Source organism: Sinocyclocheilus anshuiensis, unplaced genomic scaffold, assembly GCF_001515605.1.
Source record: "Sinocyclocheilus anshuiensis isolate Anshui unplaced genomic scaffold, SAMN03320099.WGS_v1.1 scaffold2490, whole genome shotgun sequence".
In the NCBI taxonomy this organism is placed as follows: domain Eukaryota; kingdom Metazoa; phylum Chordata; class Actinopteri; order Cypriniformes; family Cyprinidae; genus Sinocyclocheilus; species Sinocyclocheilus anshuiensis.
The window spans coordinates 1095-8344 of NW_015555992.1; the positions used below are offsets into that span (position 1 = coordinate 1095).

Consider the following 7250-nt stretch of genomic DNA (forward strand, 5'->3'; position numbering starts at 1 on the left):
ATATATATATATACGGCATAACACATACAGTGGATACATTTTCACTACTTATGAGTTTTAAACGATTGTCTGTTAAAATCGTCATGCAAGGTTCTGTTTCTTTTGTTGTAAGAGAAGTTTGTAAGGGTTTCAGACAGGTCAGGAAGCAGATGATCAAACGTCATGTGATAGTCATGCATAGATCCCGTGTGGCAGGCCTGAGGGTGTGATTAAATTACTCGTCCTCTTCCTGTTGGATGTAGTAGTTCATTCATTGGCGATCACGACGTATCTATATGTCATAGTCCTGATACAAAAGATCTGTGTTATCTCTTGATTAGATTAGTTCGAAGCCTCATGATGAGTTGATGCAGTGGCTTATCAGTGTCCTGTTCATGATAGAAATCCCTACAATGCATAGAGTCTGCTGATCTCGACCGTTTAGTAACTGTGGTCTTTTTCTTAGATGTTCTAGAGGCAACCGTTTGGGGTCTTTTAGAACTTTTGTCACCATCCTCAGTCCATTGACTACTGCTGTTTGGGTTTTCTGCCTGTTTTGCTTTTTATCCTGGGCCTTGGGATGGCAAAAAATGAAAAAAAATAATCTGTTTGTTTGCTTCTTTTATCCTGTTCACTACCATCCTCCACATCATCCTCGCCACCTTCATCCAAGGAGACAGAGCCAAGTAGTGATTCCGTATCCCTCTGTTCTTTTTCTGTAATAGTGCAAGTTGAGTCTATACAGTTAAGAGAGCTCCTTTGTCTTATTGTTTTGAGAAGTCTGCCTCTGTATGAGCCTTGGTGAACTGGTGTAGAAACGCAAAGGCTACCTGATGTAGCATAAATAGTCCCAGTTGACTCAGAACTTTCTTTCTGTTGGCGTTGTCTGTCTGAACCTGCCAGGTACTCACTTTCTGTCTCAAGTCCACTGTCTTCATGAAATAGAGCAGAGTCTTCTGGGCCAGGTTTTTTCTGTGATGCTGCCTCAATCCGAGACAGCAGCCGCATTAATCTAGATTCTGATGCACGTTTTGTCCTGAGCTTCTCATCTAGAATTTCAGTAATGGAGGAAAAGTAATCTACTGCCTCCTCAAGCGCAGTATCCCCAATTCCACACACTGATTGACCTACCTGACACATCCTCTGTACGGTGTACTGAAGGAGTTGTTGTAGTAGGTCTGGTGGGGGCTCACTGCAGGTGGGAGAGGTCACATGTTTTGCTGAGTTGGATGAAGAGGAATTCTTTTTTTGCAAGGCCAAGCCAGATGCTCTCCATTACCTTTTAACATAATCTCCCCCTCTTCGACTATTTCGTGCAGCCCTTTGTTTATTTCCTCATAGCGTAAGACCATGAACGCCACCATGGGTTGCAAGGAAATTTTGGTTTGGGCTGCATGATCAAGTAACCCCTAGAGATCTTCATATTTGCTGATGCTGGGGTTAAGATATGCATATGCTGCTTGATGAGCTTTCACAAGTGTCTCTGGAGTGTCTACTTTTTCTTTATTAAAAAGTATTCTTTCTTCCTGTTTAGTTTGATACCTTTAGGACCTTTCTTTTAATTCTTTGCACCCTTTTTTCTCACAAGCCTCTCATTTTTATTCTTGCCGTTCCTTCCCTTGAGATAATATATCAATTATAATCTCTTGTGTACCCAGTTTGGCAGAAGCAGCCCCTTCAGGCTCAGCCATAGAGAATTTCCTCCCTAACGACATGGAAGTTGTGTTGTTCCGAACCGTTAAAGGGTTAGTTCACCCAAAAATGAAAATTCTGTCATTCATTACTCACCCTCATGTCGTTCCACACCTCTTAGACCTTCGTTCATCTTCAGAACACAAATTAAGATATTTTTGATCAAATCCGATGGCTCAGAGAGGCCTCCATTGACGGCAACGCCACCCAAATTTTCAAGATCCATAAAGGTACTAAAGACGTCGTTAAAACAGTCGATGTGGCTACAGTGGTTCTACAATAATTTTATGAAGTGACGAGAATACTTTTTGTGAGTAAAAACAAAACAAAAATAATAACTTTATTCAGCAATATCTTCTCTTCCCTGTCATTATCCTTACGCGGGTTAACGCAGTAAGCACAGTGAAGGCTTCCGTGTTCTACGTCCGATCACCGGCTCATTATTGGCCAAAGCTGCACATGTGAACAGCGCGACGCATGCGTGTGATGCTGATGCAGGAGCCGTCCAATAATGAGCCGGCGTTCTGACGTAGAACCTGGAAGCGCTGGACGAAAACAACGTATGAGAATGACACAGAAGAGAAGAGCTTGTTGAATAGTCATTATTTTTGTTTTGTTTTTGCACACAAAAAGTATTCTTGTCGCTTCATAACATTATTTTTGAACCACTGTAGTCACGTTGACTGTTTTAAAAAAGTCTTTAGTACCTTTATGGATCTTGAGAGTTTGGGTGGCGTTGTTGTCAATGGAGGTCTCTCTGAGCCATCAAATTTGATCAAAAATATCTTAATTTGTGTTCTGAAGATGAACGAAGGTCTTAGGGGTGTGGAACGACATGAGGGTGAGTAATTAATTACATAATTTTAATTTTTGGGTGAACTAACCCTAAGTTATCTCTCTGTGTGTCCTGTCCACAGCATTCTCCACTGCTCCCATCATCAGATTGTGATTCTCCAAGTCTCTAGTGAGTCCCTGGAAGCAGAGTTCTCCCTCTTCTGAATGCACCCTGTGCTGAATGGAGACCGTTATGGAATTATGTTTGTGTCTTTATTATTCAATCAAACATTCTGTGTTTGAGAGTAAAGCTAATTATTTTGTAATTAAAAAATAAAAGATTGCAATAAAAAAGTATTCTTAAGGCTCAAAAATAAAGAAATTGAAAACAAAATTATATGCAGAGTGTATAAATCTTTGAAAATCTTAATTTTTCTTTGTGCACTTCAAACACTATTCATCTCGAAACCACAAATGTGGCTCTCTTTTCTGCCGTCTTTTTTTGGGGGTCTAAAACTTTTGTTTGCGAGTTGAAAAGTTTTGCTTGTGAGTGAAGCTGTGTCTCAGTGGGCGGTCTCTATACCCACCAGGATGAAAGGCCTTTTTCTATTGGTCACTCTCGATTGAAGTCACAGGTTGACCACGCCCACTACATTTCCCCAGAATCCCCGCTTCTGCCGCCGCAGTCTGACAGAAGAGCGAGCGAGGTTGTATCATGGCGAGCAACAGGTCATTTACTGGGTAAGATAACTAACTTATCTTAAACTCAGTGACAAGTGAACTTAATTATTCTCTCTTCTCATGCTCTCCCATCTAAATACGTAACGTTAGCTAAGCCCTTTGTAGATTTGATTAGCCAACAGTATTGCTAGCTGCCAGAGCCCCCAATAGTAAAGCGTCAGGCCAATATTTTCAGAGATTATAGATTTCTATAGCTCCAGTGAAGTAAGGTGAGTAACGCACATCAAATCACTAGCCCATTTGGCGGGTTATGATTCATAAATTATGACCGTATGCACACTCAAGTCTATTTGTGGCACGCAACAGCTGTAGTTTGCCTTTCAAAGTTTTCTAAAATACAACGATTTGGCACCGATGTCTGTACATTCTGACTTCACCCTAGTCTACAAGACTGTGTATCGTGCATTTTAATAACAGGTTTGTTTTGTACTATCTTTAAGACCTGTGCAATGACAATTGGAAAACGTATTACTTCAATAGTAACGATTGATATTCAGGACTTGTCGTACCACTGTAGCCTTGCAGAAACTTTGCTTTGAAGACCTTTTAATGAACTAACTTCCCCATTTCAATATGCCCCTGACTTCTAAGGGGTATTTTTATTTGTGACTACTCCCTACAGCCTAGGATTCTATCTGTAGAACATTACATTTTTCTTTTCTGTTTGCAGGAAGAAGTTTTGGTGTTGATAGAGGTAACTTCTTTAAGGCAAAACCTTAGACCTGATGCAACATCATCCCATGTTGCAATCCCCCTCAGGAGGCATTTGCATGAAGAAGATTTGGTGTTGATAGAGGTAACTTCTTTAAGGCAAAACCTTAGACCTGATGCAACATCATCCCATGTTGCAATCACCCTCAGGAGGTACACAAGCAAAAGCTAAACTGAACATTGTCAATTATCAATTCCTACTTTACAAAATTTGCCCTGCATACATTTTGTCTTTAATGTGTAGGCATTTGAAGCCCAGTGCCCAATATGCACAGGAACATTTCCAGTGTCAGAAGTAGAACTGCCATGCCAGCTTTTGTAGAGAAAGGTAATGGTAACAGTAACTCACATTGCAGCTTAAAAACACCTAAAAGGTGCTCTGATTTGGATCATATCTCATGGTAACCTACCTGACTATGTTCATTACATTGGTTCAAAACAGTACATTGCAAAGGTCTTAAAAAGATCATACAAAATTAATATATACATTTATACACACACAAAGTTGTTTGGAGTCTCTTCTGCTTATCAAAGCTGCATTAATTTGATCAAATATACAGTAAACAGTATTATTGTGAAATATTATACCATAACTGTTTTCTATTTGAATACATGTTAAAAATGTAATTTATTTATGTGATCAAAGCTGAATTTTCAGCATCATTACTCCAGTCTTCAGTGTCACATGATCATTCAGAAATCATTCTAATATGCTGATTTGTTGCTCAAAAAACATTTATTATTGTCAATGTTGAAAAAAAAAGTGGATTCTTTGATGAATATAAATTTATCTGAAGTAAAAATTGTTTATAACAGTATAAATGTCTTAATCCCTTTTGATCAATTTAATGCATCCTTGCTGAATAAAAGTATTAATTTATTTCCAAAAGAAAGTCTTACTGACCCCAAACTTTTGAACAGTAGTGTATATTATTACAAAATCTTTCTATTTCAGATAAATGCTGTTTGTTTGAACATTCTATTCTCAAAGAATCCTGAAAAAAAAAATTGTACACAACTGTTTTCAACATCGATAATAATGTTTGTTGAGCAAAAAAAATAAACATTGTTATATTGTGACACTTAAGACTGGAGTAATGATGCTGAAAATTTTGCTTTATTGTTTATATATATATATACATATATATATATATATATATTTTTTTTTTGTCATTTATCAGACGCTTTTATCTAAAGCGACTTACAAATGAGGACAACAGAAGCAATCAATTATTACTGTAAACTTTTTATTATTATTATTATTATTAATACTCTAAGAGGTAAGTTTTTCTTTATGCTAATTGCTGCACTATTCATATTTCCCGATGAGCTGATTCGCAACAGTTTATATATATATATATATAATTTTATGTATTTCTTTTTACAGTGAGGCGGATGTGATTCGTCATGCAGCAGCACAGATAAACACCACAGAGACATCTGAAATCTGTCACGAGATAGCACGTCTAAAGTTGTGGAAATGTCAAAAAACAGGAAGCCCTGTCAATCCCTTGAAAATCACCTTGGAGAGCCTGTAAAAATAAATTAATAAAATTATATGTATATAAAGCTAAAAACAATCAAGCAAACTGTTCAGCATCATTATTCCAGTGTTAAGTCTCCCTTTTAGATGCTTTTTAAGCTTTTTTTTGTTTGTTTTTTTAGGTGTTTTTAAGCTTCAATGTGAGTCAATATTACCATTACCTTTCTCCACAAAAGCTGGCATGGCAGTTCTACTTCTGACACTGGAAATGTTCCTGTGCATATTGGGCACTGGGCTTCAAGTGCCTACACATTAAAGACAAAATGTATGCAGGGCAAATTTTGTAAAGTAGGAATTGATAATTGACAATGTTCAGTTTAGCTTTTGCTTGTGTACCTCCTGAGGGTGATTGCAACATGGGATGATGTTACATTAAAGACAAAAATGTATGCCGGGCAAATTTTGTAAAATAGGAATTGATAATTGACAATGTTCAATTTAGCTTTTGTTTGTGTACCTCCTGAGGGTGATTGCAACATGGGATGATGTTGCATCAGGTCTAAGGTTTTGCCTTAAAGAAGTTACCTCTATCAACACCAAATCTTCATCCTGCAAACAGAAAAGAAAAATGTAATGTTCTACTGATAGAATTCTAAGCTGTAGGGAGTAGTCACCAATATAAACACCCCTTAGAAGTCAGGGGCATATTGAAATGTGGAAGTTAGTTCATTAAAAGGTCTTCACAGCAAAGTTTCTGCAAGGCTACAGTGGTACGACAAGTCCTGAATATCAATCGTTACTATTGAAGTAATAAGTTTTGCAATTGTCATTCAATGAATCATAACCCGCCAAATGGGCTAGTGATTTGATGTGCGTTACTCACCTTACTTCACTGGAGCTATAGAAATCTATAATCTCTAAAAATATTGACTTGACGCTTTACTATTGGGGGCTCTGGCAGCTAGCTATATTGTTGGCTAATCAAATCTACAACGGGCTTAGCTAACGTTATGTATTTAGATGGGAGAGCATGAGAGGAGAGAATAATTAAGTTCACTTGTCACTGAGTTTAAGATGTTAAGTTAGTTATCTTACCCAGTAAACGACCTGTTGCTCGCCATGATACAACCTCGCTCGCTCTTCTGTCAGACTGCGGCGGCAGAAGCGGGGATTCTGGGGAAATGTAGTGGGCGTGGTCAACCTGTGACTTCAATCGAGAGTGACCAATAGAAAAAGGCCTTTCATCCTGGTGGATAGAGACCGCCCACTGAGACACAGCTTCACTAAAACTTTTCAAACAAAAGTTTTAGACCCGCAAAAAAAGACGGCAGAAAAGAGAGCCACATTTGTGGTTTGTGGTTTCAAAGTGTTTGAAGTGCACAAAGAAAAATATGATTTTTCAAAGATTTACACGCACTGCAAATTATTTTGTTTTCAATTTCTTTATTTTTGAGCCTTAAGAAGACTTTTTTTTGCAATCTTTTATTTTTTAATTACAAAATAATTAGCTTTACTCTCAAACACAGAATGTTTGATTGAATAATAAAGACACAAAAATAACTCCATAGAGCATTTTCAGAGCACACCACGATTTTGCAAAAACACAGTCCAACAAAGACAAGAAGGCAGACCACTCCATCTGATCCATCTGACGTTTAGAATCACCAGCTGCACTTGCCATTTTCAGAAGACTCTAATAACCAGACACACAGCTGTATTTGACTCTCTTTATGTATCCTAGGAAATCACCTTAGAAGCACTTTTAGGAAAAACAAATGTGCTGTGCCAAAGGAGTCTCTTATCTTTCAGTTAAAATATGAATATATATATATATATATATATATATATATACAGTATATATATATATATA

At 37.5% G+C, this 7250-nt stretch overlaps 2 long non-coding RNA genes and 1 pseudogene across 2 annotated transcripts; 1 reads left to right on the forward strand and 2 right to left on the reverse strand.

Moving 5' to 3' along the window:
• Nucleotides 1-507: 507 nt before the first annotated feature.
• On the reverse strand, nucleotides 508-2659 carry LOC107676107 (uncharacterized protein C2orf71 homolog; annotated as a pseudogene).
• Nucleotides 2660-2695: 36 nt separating this feature from the next.
• LOC107676110 (uncharacterized) lies at nucleotides 2696-6529 on the forward strand. Its single transcript, XR_001632691.1, has 3 exons — nucleotides 2696-2708; nucleotides 3864-3868; nucleotides 6455-6529. It is a non-coding gene; the product is annotated as an uncharacterized LOC107676110 (long non-coding RNA).
• LOC107676109 (uncharacterized) lies at nucleotides 5608-6549 on the reverse strand. The gene is made up of 3 exons (XR_001632690.1): nucleotides 6476-6549; nucleotides 5898-5989; nucleotides 5608-5685 (listed from the first exon to the last, which is right to left on the reverse strand). It is a non-coding gene; the product is annotated as an uncharacterized LOC107676109 (long non-coding RNA).
• Between the last annotated feature and the right edge of the window lie 701 nt (nucleotides 6550-7250).